Source organism: Hippoglossus hippoglossus, chromosome 7 (assembly GCF_009819705.1).
Source record: "Hippoglossus hippoglossus isolate fHipHip1 chromosome 7, fHipHip1.pri, whole genome shotgun sequence".
Taxonomy (NCBI): Eukaryota; Metazoa; Chordata; class Actinopteri; order Pleuronectiformes; family Pleuronectidae; genus Hippoglossus; species Hippoglossus hippoglossus.
Genome location: NC_047157.1, coordinates 25,001,379 through 25,015,492, shown reverse-complemented (window position 1 = coordinate 25,015,492; position 14,114 = coordinate 25,001,379). Strand labels below are relative to the sequence as shown.

The window sequence follows — 14,114 nt, the reverse complement described above, 5'->3', positions numbered from 1 at the left end:
GCGGTGCCAGGTCGTATAAAAGTGCAGACCCAATGGGTGAAGCAACGTAAATCCTTTAGTCCCTTGTAAATAGCTTTAATACACCCGAGGCGCCAAATCACTTGACCTGCGTTAGCCCTGCCGTTTGGGGGCTTTCTGGCTGACTGAGCAGTGTGGAGCCGGCCCTTCTCCTCCCATTCTCTGGCTGTCAGTCCAGGTAAGAGTCAAGGCCTTATTAGTGACACACCAGCTCTGCCTGGCTCCAAACCTCCACGGCATCTCCTGTATTTCATCAGCCACTCAGAGTTTGTCTAACAAATTACCTGATTCTGCTTTTGTACTGCAAGAATCTGGAGTTAAAAATAATTTGACGTGTATCTAACAGCCTTGTTACAAACTCCCACTAAAGCCTCAATCTGCATCATACCCTTGGATTATAGTCAGATCCTCTAACCCTCCAGCAAGAGCCCAATCGAAATGAGTTCACCTGGCTTCTGTTGGTAAACTACAGTAGAGTTGAGAAGTTCACTTACAAAGCTCAACATCGAGCAAGAAGAACAGCCAAAGATAAAGCAACCAAAACAAGTTATGGCTGAGTTGTCCAATAACAACAACACCAGGTCGGCATCTGTCCTGTATCCATAGGCCTCTTTTAGCTTTCGCCATCAAGTGAAATATGCTGCGATATTCACGCCCTAATCGCGGGCTTCACGCAAACCGTGCGTAACGCTCGTAACTTGTAAATAAACACAACCGGGGAGTATTCGCCTGTTCTCCCGAAGAGAGGAGGACGACTGGCTGAAGTATCTACAACTGCTGCGATGAACGCGTTGTGGAAACCCCGGAGAAGCCAGCGGCGTTGTGTGTGGGTCCACGAGTCCATTGGCAGTCGCACGCAGCTGGTGGACTTCTCCAGGACATCGAGTCATGGGAGTTTGACTCACAAGTTCACATATTTCAGCTCGAGCGTCAGGCCCGATTGACGAGTTTGGAGCATCGAAATGCCAAACACAACACCCGGGGCGAGAGACAGGACTTTCGCTTACTCTAGTTGTCTCTTATAGCTCACATCCAACACGGTGGACAAGATGGAGGGGTGGGGATGTTGTTGTCCTGTATTCAGGCCACTACAGCTTCTCTCTTTCTTGCTCACTGATCAAATCTCCAATTCAGTCTATTTTTGGGTGCTTGAACTTCTTGCTCTCTGCTTCACAGACGCTGAGGAGTAAGCTTTTGATGCCACTTCGTGGGAGGGACACACAGACAGAAACTACAGAAGCCGAAGTTTCTGTAACAGACACCAGCTCTTTGATCACCAAGGATCATTTTTCCATTTATGTCTATTTAAGGTCAAAGCAGCGCTGGATCTCAGTGTTTGTGTTGTTGGCCACATAATCTCGGAATGATAACAGCTTAGTGTGACTCTGAACCGTCTTTGGGAACATCCACACAACATCAGTGAGTCATGTAACTACCAGGAATTGTGAAATGGTTTGAGGTGTGTGGTGTATCCATGCCAGTCTCCAATGAGGTGTGCATTATTTACACGCATCTCGTACCCACAATGCATCGAGGGGCTTTTTTGAGAAATGAATTTTAGTAGCAGTAATGAAAACTGTCTCTCAACCTGAATTTGACAGCCGACATGCACTTGCTTGGGCTGCAGAGCAGGAGGAGGAGGCTGCCTGAGGGGCTGCAGACAGCTGCTCGGAGGGGAAAACTCCTGACAAAGCTGCATTTATCCACGGTGGGTGCCGCATGGGAGCTTGACCACTGGAAATAAAGACACAGCATGAGAGAGAATAACCAAGGAAATGCCGTCACAGCCAGTTGTCCCCGGACAGGAGCACACAGCTGTTAGCCATACTCCAGTGCGGTCTAGACGCTGCCGCAGCTTGATGTTAACACACACAAACATGGCTGAGCATCCACGGACTGTACAACTTCTCTGCCGCTGCCAGAGAGGCAGCTGCCGTGAGAGGCTCCAGCTCTGTGTGAAGTAGTTTAAAGCTACACTAGTTTTTATTCCTTGAAACTAAAGCTCAAAATAGATTTTCATGTGTGCTCAAACATACAGTGAGGTGAATGGCCTGTCTGTCATTGCCACAGCGCTCCCTGGAGGCCTGGAACTGTGTTAACTCTGGTGTGCCGGGCTGGAACATTACGACCTGCTTTATAATGTAGTTTACGTCATACACCAACAATCAGAGCCAAATAGCTCACATCACGGCAGAGCCATAGAAGAAACTGAAGAGGAGGAAGAGGAAGAAGAGGAAAAGAGAAAGTCAGCGAGTAAGAAACCGAACAAGAGGGAATATCGGGGCATATGTCACTAGTTGGCGAAAGGTTGCAGGACAGATTCCGACCTGACGTTGTTATTTGACTTTTGCTTGTTGGCTTTGTCTTGTGCTGTTCTGCTTGATGGACATTGAGCCGTGTAAGTGAAGTTGCTGACTTGTAGTTGGTCAACAGAAGCAGGTAAACCCGTTTGTTAGCCAAGTTGGCCAAACTAACCCGTCCTATTTGTGTAAGATCTCTGATAGCTTGTCAACAAATGCACATGTGAACAGTCGTGTGCAGGCGCGGACTGCAAATTGTATAACAGTGAATTACACATCCCACCTGTAGGGGGAGCTGAGAGCGAATCTTGCATTGTGGCGCTTTAAAGTTATAGCTCCACATGTTTTTAAGTCTGTCTTAAAAGCTGACTCACTTTCTAAAAGCTGCATCGAAACAGCGTTGTTTGCTTTTTGTAACCATTCCTTTATAAAACGTGTAATAAGCCCTGTTGCCTCACAGGTTTGGTCGGGGTCTTTCTGTTTGGAGTTTGCATGTTCTCGTGTCTGCACTGGATTTTCTCTGGGGAATCCGGCTTCCTCCCACAGGCCCAAAACATGCAGATTGGGGTTAGAAGCTAGTTAATTGGAGATTGGTGTGAATGTGAGCATCTCTGTTGGCAACCTGTCCAGGGTGTACCCCACCTATCGCCCCAATGTCAGCTGGGATGGGCTCCAAGACCCCCAAGGCCCTCAAAGGATGATGGATGGATGGTGAATGGACAGAAGGAACACTTAGAATTGAACACCCGTGAACCACTGAAGTCTAAGTTCCATAGGAGCCTTTGAGTGTTGAACCACAGCCCCTCACTATCATGTGCGTTTCCAGAAATCAGATTACATTGCCTACACACACACCCACCAACCACTCCTCAAGCTCTGCATGCGTGTGCGTCCCAGGCTCGTCTGCATGACATGTTTCAGCATTGTCCCTGTTGCTGTCTCTGCCTGTGCAGCTGAATGAGGAAACATAGCAGGAGGGCGGTCCTGTGCATACCATTATCTCACAAAGCACTCATTACAGGAGTATCTCCCATATCCCCTATACCAGCAGAACATGTCACCTCACGCTCTGAACGCCGCGGCACTCAAACCCAACACGTCTCTGGCACAGAGCTCCACTCCAACCGTGACTCACTTGAGTGAAATGCCTCAAACGTTGCAGTTGCCAAATTGTGAAGTGAACAGAAATGTATGCAAGGGGCTCTGCCCTCTCTTCCTGTAAGCAGAGGGGGTTGGGGGGGGGCTTGACGCAGCCAGTTCACCTGCAATCAGAACACAGAGTCACATTTTGCCATCATACATCATAACTACGTATATCTCATTTACTGTAAACACCAGAGCAGTAAAAGTGAGGTCACAGTCTGCGGTTGAGAACATGAAATTACAGCTTCTGTAATTGCTCAAGTTCATTATGGAGGCGCTGCGCAATCGCTCCAACACTGATTAGTGCATAAACACCAGATCTGAGTACTTATCTCCACATTATCCTGCTCCGACATTTTGTTGAATGACCTGAGTGCATGTAAACGGGACATACTTCTTTTATAAGGTAATTACATGTTCCGAGGCTCCGTGTCTGGATCAGTGAAAGTATGAATGCATCTTAGCCTGAGATTTATCCATAGTTGCTCTGTAATTACAGCGTGTCTCATACAAAAGCCCTGCAATACATTACCGTGACATTCATTCCATCATGTCAGGGTTCAGACCTGTGATCGGCCTGATAAGCAGCTGCAATTAGCAACAGTGTGCTGCTGCAAGATGGAAACAATTTAGGAGAGTTCCTGGACTTCAGGTAAATTAAATCAGATGTCGTCGGAAGCCCATTAGGTATTTTGGTCGTATATGTCCTGAGTTACTTTATCTGAAAGTCCATGTCGGTATCGTGGCGTCGCAGCAGGGCTCCGGAGAGGTGCGCTCACGTCAGCAGCTGTTTCAGTCCGTTGCTCGGTGTGGAAAGACTCTGTCATGGCCTACCTAATGGTAATTGTTAGGAGTGGTGATAGCCCACCGTCTGTGTGCCGGTATCTCAGGGTGGAGGCGACAGTGAAGCTACTACAGGGGAGGGGGGGAGGGGGGGTTGTACCAGGGGAGACGCTTGTATTTCTTGCATATGTCTAACTTCTTCCAGATTTCCTCATCTTGTAAAAATACATTTACACAGTGTTGCGTGACATAAGGTTGTATATCAGTAATATTTATAAAAGGGGGGCACATTAAGGGGCTGCATGAAAATGATTAGGGGGGAGGAGGTCAGAGAAAGGGAGCTGGTTATGTAAGTTTTCTTTTTGTATTTGCAGGAAGGGTGGTCTGCATTTTTTTTGGGTGGGGGGGGGGGCCTGAGGAGTGTTTTTCTTCATTTTCTCACCTCTTCAATTTTTATTGAGTAATAAATCCCACTGACAATCGTAATTATGCAAACAATTACAATTCAAACCCTGGAACTTTTCTCAGCACATGTAAATTGTGCGGTTCTCTACATTTGTTTTGATAAAGATGGTGATTCCAAAAAGTTACTGTTAATCCAGACTTTATTTTTCGATCTTTTTGGTCGACTTTCATGAACACAATGTCCCATAAACCCTAAACCTTCGTGTTACTGTGGGACGGAAGAGGTGGAGTCCATGTGAATAACCTCACCAATGACTTTAGAAGACAGTGTTATCACGGCAAAACTGTTTTTAAGTGATTGTTTATAACAGTATGTGTTGTAACATAGATTGTAAACAAAGACGGATGATATGACGGCTCCTTAAACAAAAAAAACGTTATAATAGTGACACATCTGACAACTGCAGGACAGACGGGACTGATTGATCCATACGCAGTCAGTCAGTGTGTTTACATCGGTTATTTCGATATAAAGTTTGTCCTGTCAATAGAAACCTCTGCCCGAAAACTTTATAACAGGAGCGGGGACGTTTTGCAAAATCTGCAGCTTGACAATTATTAAAACTTCATATACGGGACAAGGGAGCAACAAACTTTCCTTGTTCCTCTCACTCAGACTGTTTACAGGCTTGTTTTGAACGCATGAACAGAGATTTTCCTGAAACGCTTGTCACAGAGATTCAATCACATTTTAATTTGCTCCTGGATTAAACTAAGATATTCCGCTTTACCCTCAGCGGTCATCTTTAAATATCGTCTACGTGCTGTATTTAATGTCATTATTTCCAGTTTGTCTTAAAATATCGAAAGTAAACTCCAGGAACAACACAATTTCATTCAGAAGCTCAATGGAATAAATGCTGCATGAGAGGTTGCATTGAATTGCAAAAGGTATAAGAACAAACGATGGCCCTGTTGACAACAGCCAACCAACACAGTCAACTGGTAACGTGTCACTTTTGTCTGAAACCAGAAGATACAGGACGTTTATTGGTATAAGTGAAGCGATCCCACCTCCACAATTCAAGTTCAGTGTGATTTTACGCCTCGATAAGACTCAAGATGAAGAGTTCAATGGGCTACTTGCATTCTGAAATGTTGACAGGGTTTAATAAGAACTCTGTGGGGGGTCTTTCTCTCTTAAAAAGTAAAAAAAAAACAAGCTTCAGCTCTCTTCAGCACCGTGATACTTTCTCTACGGTCCCTACGATGTGCAGGAGCAGGGAGGAAGAGTGGGAGATAGGCAGAAAGAGAGGGAGGAAAAAGTGTCAGGAAGAGAGAGAGAGATGGCATCTCAGACAGACTGTCTGGCTGCAGCGGGATCTCCAGCACTCAGCGTCATATGATTCTGGGGTCAGAGGTTATCCCCACTGATGAATATCGGGCCCGAGCCTCGTCTCCCTCACAAAAGAAAGGGAGTTGTTTTCACTCCCCGGGTCTGGAAAGTTTATTTCAGGAATCCGTCCTGCCAGCACGAGACTGTAAACCTGTCTCAAGGCAGAAGAGTTACGTCCGCAAATATTACTTCTTTTTTTTTTCTTCTACCCTTTCTGTTTTTTTTTTGTGAAGGTTTTTTATCAGTTTGCCAAAACATCTAGAGATGCTCTCTCTCTCTCTCTCTTGTCCACATTCATCTGCGAGTGTGATCCGGCTGCAGTGGGAGAAAGACAAAGTACATACAGCACGTGTGACTCTTCACCAGGAGAACATACATCCCCGGGATTTGACAGGATTTGGAAGATTATAGTTTGCAGTCTGTCAAGTGTGTGAGACTACATCTGTGTTTTGTGTTTGTCCTTTTATACTGAAGCCCTCACACCACAATGCATATTATCATATTTCAGCACATCGAGGTGGTAATACACCAACAAAAAGGTGAAAATACACAATAAAAACGTAGGTATTTAATTATTTCTTATTAAAAACATCAAACTTAATTTTTGCTTTGCAGTTGTTGTTGTTGTTGTTGTTGTTGTGTACCTTCATCGTCAGAAATAAAGTAAACTCTGTAATGAATAATCAGGGGGCATTTCAAATAACACTGTCAGCAGGATTTCTCCTTTAAAAGCTCGTGAGAGATTCTCGTTCCCCAGGAGCGACACGTGTGATATATGAGATCACACATGTGAACAAATGGACATTTATGAGCCTCCTGGATCAGCCTCCGCCAGGATATATACACAATCGTTTGACAGTCTTGATTTAAGAAAATGAAAAACCACACCGCCTCTGCCTGCGGAGTGAGACGGGCCGGGGTGACACTCGAGGTGTTTCACAGGGTCAAGCTGCAGCAGGAGGAAGAGGCAGGAGGAAGAGGGGTTCGGATGAAGCCTCGTTTCTCAGGCTTACCTGAAAAACTGGATGGGACTGTGTGGCAGCGTATTGGATGTTAAGATTGTATTTGATAGTTTAGGTTTACAGGCTCTAATGTTCAGGAAACACATTACTTTCCTCAAACTGTCCATCGCTGCAGCTCCTCTCTTCAGCCTCTGTCTGAAACACTTGGTTTTAGCTTCTGTCTCTTTAAGGCCCCCCTCCTCCTCCTCCTCTGATTGGCCAACTGGCACAGTCTGTTGTGATTGGTCAATCGTGTCCAGCTCAGGTAGAAAATGGCGGCCTGCGCTCTCCCTTTGCCGGACTTTGTTCGGGGGCGTTTCACACTAGCTGCACACATAATGCAAATATCCTTTTGTGCTGAGGCAGCAAACAATGTCACGTTTATGGGGTAAAAGGAAAAACCTGCCAATTTCCTTTATTGTCAATATCGGTATAGTTCCATTAGATTAAAGTATCCAGAACCTGAACTGGAGAATCAGTTGTTGTAGTGCAAGTTTAAATATTTATTTTAAGCTGTTTAGTTCCTTACATTGCAAATCAGTGAGTTCTACCTCTTGACCGCCCTCTAGGGGAATTGCAGCCAATTTCAGTAAAGTGGCATTAAACTATAAACTATGATGTAATAACTATACTATAACTTTGTATAGTGTCTTGGAGAAATGCATGCAGACCATCACACTAACTTTATAATCAATTCACGATTTAAAATAACACATTTGAAGCACTGGCTTGTCTCTTGTCACGTATGACTAACTTTGGTCTTAGACACATCATTCCCTGAACTCACCGTCATCACGGCGAGGCCTTATCTTATCTACACCATCAGCCTCAGACTCACCACACCCTCAGACACGAGCCACCAGCCCTCGACCAGACCAGCGACTCCGCCGTTCTTATTCCCAGGAGGCTGAGACCGAGTCGCCTCACCTGAGCCCCCCCGCTCCATCCTCTGCCATCACTGGGGGAGAGATAATGAGGGAGATTTGCCCTTATTAGTGTCAATGGGGCCATTTAAGGTCTAATCATCTGTCCTACGGAGACGCACATGGATGTCTGACATGTTTTCCACAACAGCTGAGTTTAATGCTGCTGTAACTGGAGGCTTGATAAACTGCTAGTTTGATAACATCTTTAAAGGGACAGTTCATTTTTTAGAAATAGGATTATACACGTTCTTGCCATTAAGACAAGAGTATGAAACCACTCTGTATCTGTTTTAGTGTTATATGAGACTGAAAACTGTTATTTCAGGTAATTCCCTGATGTTCTGGTTATTTGGTGGAACACAAACACACAAAGAAAAGTAATTTCCAAATTTGCAAATAAATGGAAAATGGTTGAAACATTCAGACAACAGATAAATCAAAATGACAGAGGCTGCTGCATCCTGACCCTTTTAGAGGATGTCATTGTCTTCTGTTTGTCAAGAACATTTGCGAATCTGCCCAGAAACCACAGAAAATATAATACTCAAATATCGCTTAATATTGCCCCAGAAGCACCACAATCGCCACATGTGTGCTTTGCTAATAGGAATTGTTCTTAACCCATCCATTCATCCATAAATCCATCTTGCGGTGGCTGTCGGTGAAGTATCCAAACGTTCCTCTTCCCTAGCGACACTTTCCAGCTCTTCCCGGGATCCCGAGGCGTTCCCAGGACTAATGGGATATGTAGTTCCTCCAGCGGGTTCTGGGTTCACCCCGGGGTTTCCTCTTGGCTGGGCATACCAACAGAAGGTGCCCAGGAGGCATCCTGGTGCCCGAACCACTTCAACTGTCCCCTTTGGACGTGAATAAGCAGCGGTTCTACTCTGAGCTCCCCCCCTCAACTCCTCACCCTGTCTCTAAGGCTGAGCCCAGATACCCGACCTCGTTCTTTCGGTCTCTACATATACAATTTGCGAAAATGTAAACAAAAACAGTATATGTTAAAAAAAAGGGGGGCTTGTGTCACGAGGTCAAGTTGTAGCCAACAGCCATATTGAGACTAGGCTTGTTACACCCTCCAAAGCATTGTGGGACCTGTAGTTCCAAAATTCAGTTCTAAAAGCATGATTATCACCTAAACTGAACAAATATAAAGTTTACAAAGTCAGAGTTTACAAAATCCTACTTTCATCCATTCCAAACCCTAACAGTTGGACAGAGGCTCAGCTTCCCCCCTGTTGTAGCCTAATATTAAATTCCCAGGCACATCAGTGCTAGCAATCTTGTCATTTCAAACAATATCCATTTCCCAAAATGTCAAACTATTCCTCCAACACACACAAACACAGAGGCACACAAGCAGAGCAGGGAGACATGAGAAAAAACAGACGAGACAGATTCCAAATGAGCACAACAGACCCGGGATCTGCGTGCGCAATTGTCCCTAATTATGACAATGATTCAAGGGAGTCCACATTCCAGTGCCTCTTATGGTTTTGCTGCTATGTATCTTGGAGCCTGTGGAGCCATTAACACGATACCAATCTTCCCAATGGCTCCAGTTTGGGCCTCCCCATGGGCTGCTGAATGCAACCTGTCCAACTCAAGGGGAGCTAAACATCCACCCCCCCCATCTACACTCACACGTCTCCCCCGCCCCCCCTCCCGAGGAGGAGGTGGGCATCAGGACAAACAATCAATGCCAATGACAGATCCACGTCAGACGGAGGATAATTATGGGAATGGCGCTCTGAAAGATACCGTGTCATTAAAACCCAGCGTCTCCACTCCAACTAGAACAGTCTCTTTCCTGGTCGCTGTCCATGCTGTGAGGTGTGTGTGTGTGTGTGTGTCTGCTGTGTGTGTCTATGTGTGTGTCTGCTGTGTCAATGTCAAGCTGGACCAGCGTTTCTCCTGCCTCCTGTGTCCTTATACAACTCATTTTTGGGTGTAATTGCCCCCTGGGCTGCTGAGTGAACCTGTAAAGGTGCAGAGATGTCGACATGACAGATACACGAGACACAATCTGAGAGGCCGTGCATGACGGAGGGAAATCTAAACTGCGCTTGACAGCTACAATTTGAGAACTAAATTGCCAAGAATACTTACATAGCTGCTGTCTGATTTTGAAACCATTCACTGTGAATGGAAGATTATTCAGCGGGAGACATGACACATTGAGTTTGCCTGGAGTTGCAGGAAAGTGCTCATGGCATTGAATGTGCGCAGGTATATTATGATGTCCTGCAGGCACTGTTTAAGGATGTGATCAGTGTTTGTGCTTCTCATCGTCGTCTAGGCCGTAATTAAGTCGCTGAGACAAACAATAAATCACGTAGAGGCGAAACAACACCCAGAAACAAATAAATGTGGAGTAATATCTGTCTCTTTCCATTTGTAACGCAATAACAAATCAAGGAGATTGGCAGAGATCACACACCAACACCCTCTGTGCCTCATATAGCACAGTAGTCAACAACAGTAACTACATATTTGTCTGCTTTTTTGAAAATTTTTAGAAATGTGCCAGGAAAAACAACTTGTAAAATGTATACAAAGAACAAATCAAAGCTAAAAAACCAAAGTGTTGTCAAGCTTGTTGAGTTTAGCCGCAGCCAAAGCAAATTTCTTAGTGATTTGAGCCTTTGATGCTTCAACATCTCAATGGAGGAGTCGCCCAACATCTGGTTTGTCCCAGTAAAGACTAACTGGTGTAGCCAGAAGGTTCCTCGAATCTCCCACTGCCACTTTAGTTTCTGACTCCAATGGAGTAAATATGTTTTAATGTGGTAAATCAAACATTTAAATGGATAAGTAGCTTTCAATTCGTCACTTCTCAACTCCACTAAAGCCAGTTTCAGACATGAACTGGGGAGAATGTCCGGACTTTCTCCAGAGTTTTTCTTGCTCTCAGTGAATTCTCCTCCTGTGTTCAGTCTCCAGAGTTTCAGGTCCAGAGAATGTCCGAAGCCTCTTACTCTGTGATTTGCTTTCTCACATACAGTCCCTCTGGATCAGTTCAGGAGAATACCCTGGTCAGTGCATGTCTGAACGCAGCTTTAGTGTTTGTGCATCCACCAGTTTTTATGACACCCGAGTGGAAATTTATGAAAAAACTATCACAAACCTTTAATGTTGTTAGCTGAGGTGGAAAAAATTAGATAATTATGTTCCAGTATTGCAGACTAAATGAATTATGAGCTGTAATTGACTTTATTATTGATTGTTGATGAATCAGTTATAAGCTTATGTTAAAGTTCTCCTTCTCATGTCTTTGGATCCTGATTCTCTCCTTATACTCCAATAGTGCATCACTATAACGACCCCTCGTAAAGAGTCATAAAGAGGGTTTTTTTCTCCACAACCTGGCAACTCAAAGGTCGTCCTTATCAGTATAAAAGGCTCCTGATTACAAAGTGGCACCAGGATGAATGTTACATATTATATTCATATGAAAACCAGCAAGTAATGAGTTCCAGTGCATTTATCTTTCATCTGCTCCTCAGGAGACACGAGGGGACGGGGACAGTATCACAGCAACAGGTTTGTTTAGCGCCGCCTCGGTATCAGCAGGACTCGGACTGCCGGGCTCTGTTTGGAGTAACTTAGGCTGCTGTGAAAAAATCCGAGGCATGCTAAAAACATAATATACAGGAGCCTGGCATCCCTAAGAGAGAGTCTCGCTGTCTGTTCCTCTCTGCAGGTAGCCATGTTTGGAAGTGCTGACAAACAGAGAAGAAAGACAGAATGCATGCTGGGGTCCGGGGCCGGTGGCTGGCTCCTCGCCAAAATGTCACGTCCTCCTCATATTTGTGCTCCAACTATGGTCACCTTGCAAATCCACGCCTGTTTTACAGATATCTGGAGTAAAACGCTAATTTGGATTGATTATAATTGTGCAAATTTGCCAACACATGCACACATTCTGTTCTGTTCTCTCTGAGGTTTCTGAGGATTCCTGCACAAAGGAGGATTTGCTCAGAGCCATCGGCCAATGAGTCAGTCACTAAGGTAGAGGAGTCTCATAATTAAGGCCTCATTAAAGCTGCACAGCTCAACTATGTTGGTTTACAGGCAGAGAGAAACCTCACAGATTCACAATGGGCCTATTCATAATACCTCATGTCTCCGAAGGGAAAGAGAAAAAGCAGTTGCTCTTAGCATTTGGGCAGATGTAATTGCAATCACTCAGCTTGTCTGATGCTGATAATGGGGTGATGGGAAATTCCTGTCAGAGTCGTGGCGCAGGGTGGTTTCACAACCACTTTGGCAGGCTCCGTGTTCCACTGCAGGGCAGCGAATGCGTTACGGCATGCTCACATAGCTGTCATTAAACACATTTTGAAAAAAAAAAGAAACACATAAGACAATCAAAACTCACAAGTGTGTGCCATTCTCTCGCTCCTTGAGCAATGAAAAGGCAAATATTATTTGAAACATGTGTCGTCCGTCATCCCTGCCCAGTTCAACATGTTGAAAGACAACAGCTTGGGGAAAAAAAAAAAGAAAAGCTCCCAGTTACCTAATATACACGATAAATTCAGGCTGTTTTCAACGTCTTTATTTTGATTTGTCATTTTCATAACATATCTTTTCACTGGTAGTAAGTAGATGTGGAGGAATAGGAGGAAATTACCTAAATCTGTTTGGCATTTATTAAAAAATGAAAGATGTTTGTTTTGTTAAATTTTGGGAGCAGCTCATTCCTCTCCGAGCGATTCTGCTACAGTAGGTGGCTGAAATAGCACATGGGTGCAACGTTCTTGTGGTCGGTTCTTGGGTACAGTATGTGACACTTGGCATCTCAGCAATGCTTCCATGAGAAGCCTCTATTATAAGGCATTCATGCAATGATGCTAACAAGCTAATTTCACTGGCTGGACAAGCGTCCGAGCCATAAAGTCTGAGCCCTTATTAGAGCCTTGTTATTAAAGCCTTCTGATACCGACCGAGGAGCAATATACTGATATTAAAGAGCAGCAAGATTTATCTGCTGCTTGACGGACCACAGCTATTCAGTTTTAATTAAAGTGGAAACATGAGGGACTTTAAAATACACTTTAAAATATAGGGCTAACTAATAGGCATTTGATTCGGTTCCCTGAACAAATATGATTCAATCTTTTAGTCATATTTTACAGTTGTTTTCAGTCCGCTAGTGTCAGCAAAGGTTAAGAAATGCAAAGTCTGCAGAGAATATTTTGATAAATGAGTCAGATATGTAGGAAATATAGAAAATTCTGATAATACAAAGTGAAGTAGACATTAGACAGGTAGTGATTATAATTATCATTAGGGGTTTTCATCGAAAAGCATCACCATCATGTGCAGAGACCATATAGCAACGTTTCTGAAGAGTTTAATTTGAAATTACAGAATATAATGGGTAATAAAAAAATAGCAAAGACATATAATTTTCTTCTCGTAATAATCTGCGGTCTCAACTGTCCACAGGAGCGTAAATCAACACACGACTGATACATTTTCTCAAACATAAATACCATATCAAATTTCAACTGCTTTCCAATGTTACTGGTACATCAGTTATGATAAATTACAAACATTTAAATGTTAAGAAAAGAATAAGATACAGTTTAATAAATGACAACAGAGAAAGAACTGTCAGAAGAAAACTTGAGTTGTTCCCTTACAGCTGTTTTACAGTCAAAAAGGTGAATGCAGATCGGTCCAACACATTTTAACCAAAGGTGTATTCACATCATCCTGGAAAAACAGCTTTCGCGGAAATGTCAGTGGTGGAGTGGCTGTACCGAAAGTTCACATTCGTTGAACTTGCTGAGCTGCACTGATCTTTACTGCTGGTTAAAAATGAAAGATTGAGGAGCTTCTAATCACTTGTGGTTTTCTGCATTTCCAGAAATTTGCAATAAAACACTGGTCTCATAACAAGCCCGGACAAAAAGATGTTACCTTAGAGGAATATAAACGCAGCTGCAGCTAAAGGTTTGTTACAAAAACACTGCTATATACATTTATCCTCTGTTAGCAGCTTTACAATTGCAGCTTAAGTGGCACCAGACTGTAAATAAAGATGAATGATGCTTCCCACTTCCTCCCACTGTACAAATGAAGCCAAAATCCCACAGATCTACCTAAAAGAATAGAAACCATCCTTGGA

At 43.9% G+C, this 14,114-nt stretch overlaps 1 long non-coding RNA gene across 1 annotated transcript; it reads right to left on the bottom strand.

The window, feature by feature from the left end:
* Positions 1-2,350: 2,350 nt before the first annotated feature.
* On the bottom strand, positions 2,351-7,234 carry LOC117765042. The gene is made up of 3 exons (XR_004614491.1): positions 7,129-7,234; positions 5,358-5,367; positions 2,351-2,362 (listed from the first exon to the last, which is right to left on the bottom strand). It is a non-coding gene; the product is annotated as an uncharacterized LOC117765042 (long non-coding RNA).
* Positions 7,235-14,114: the final 6,880 nt, after the last annotated feature.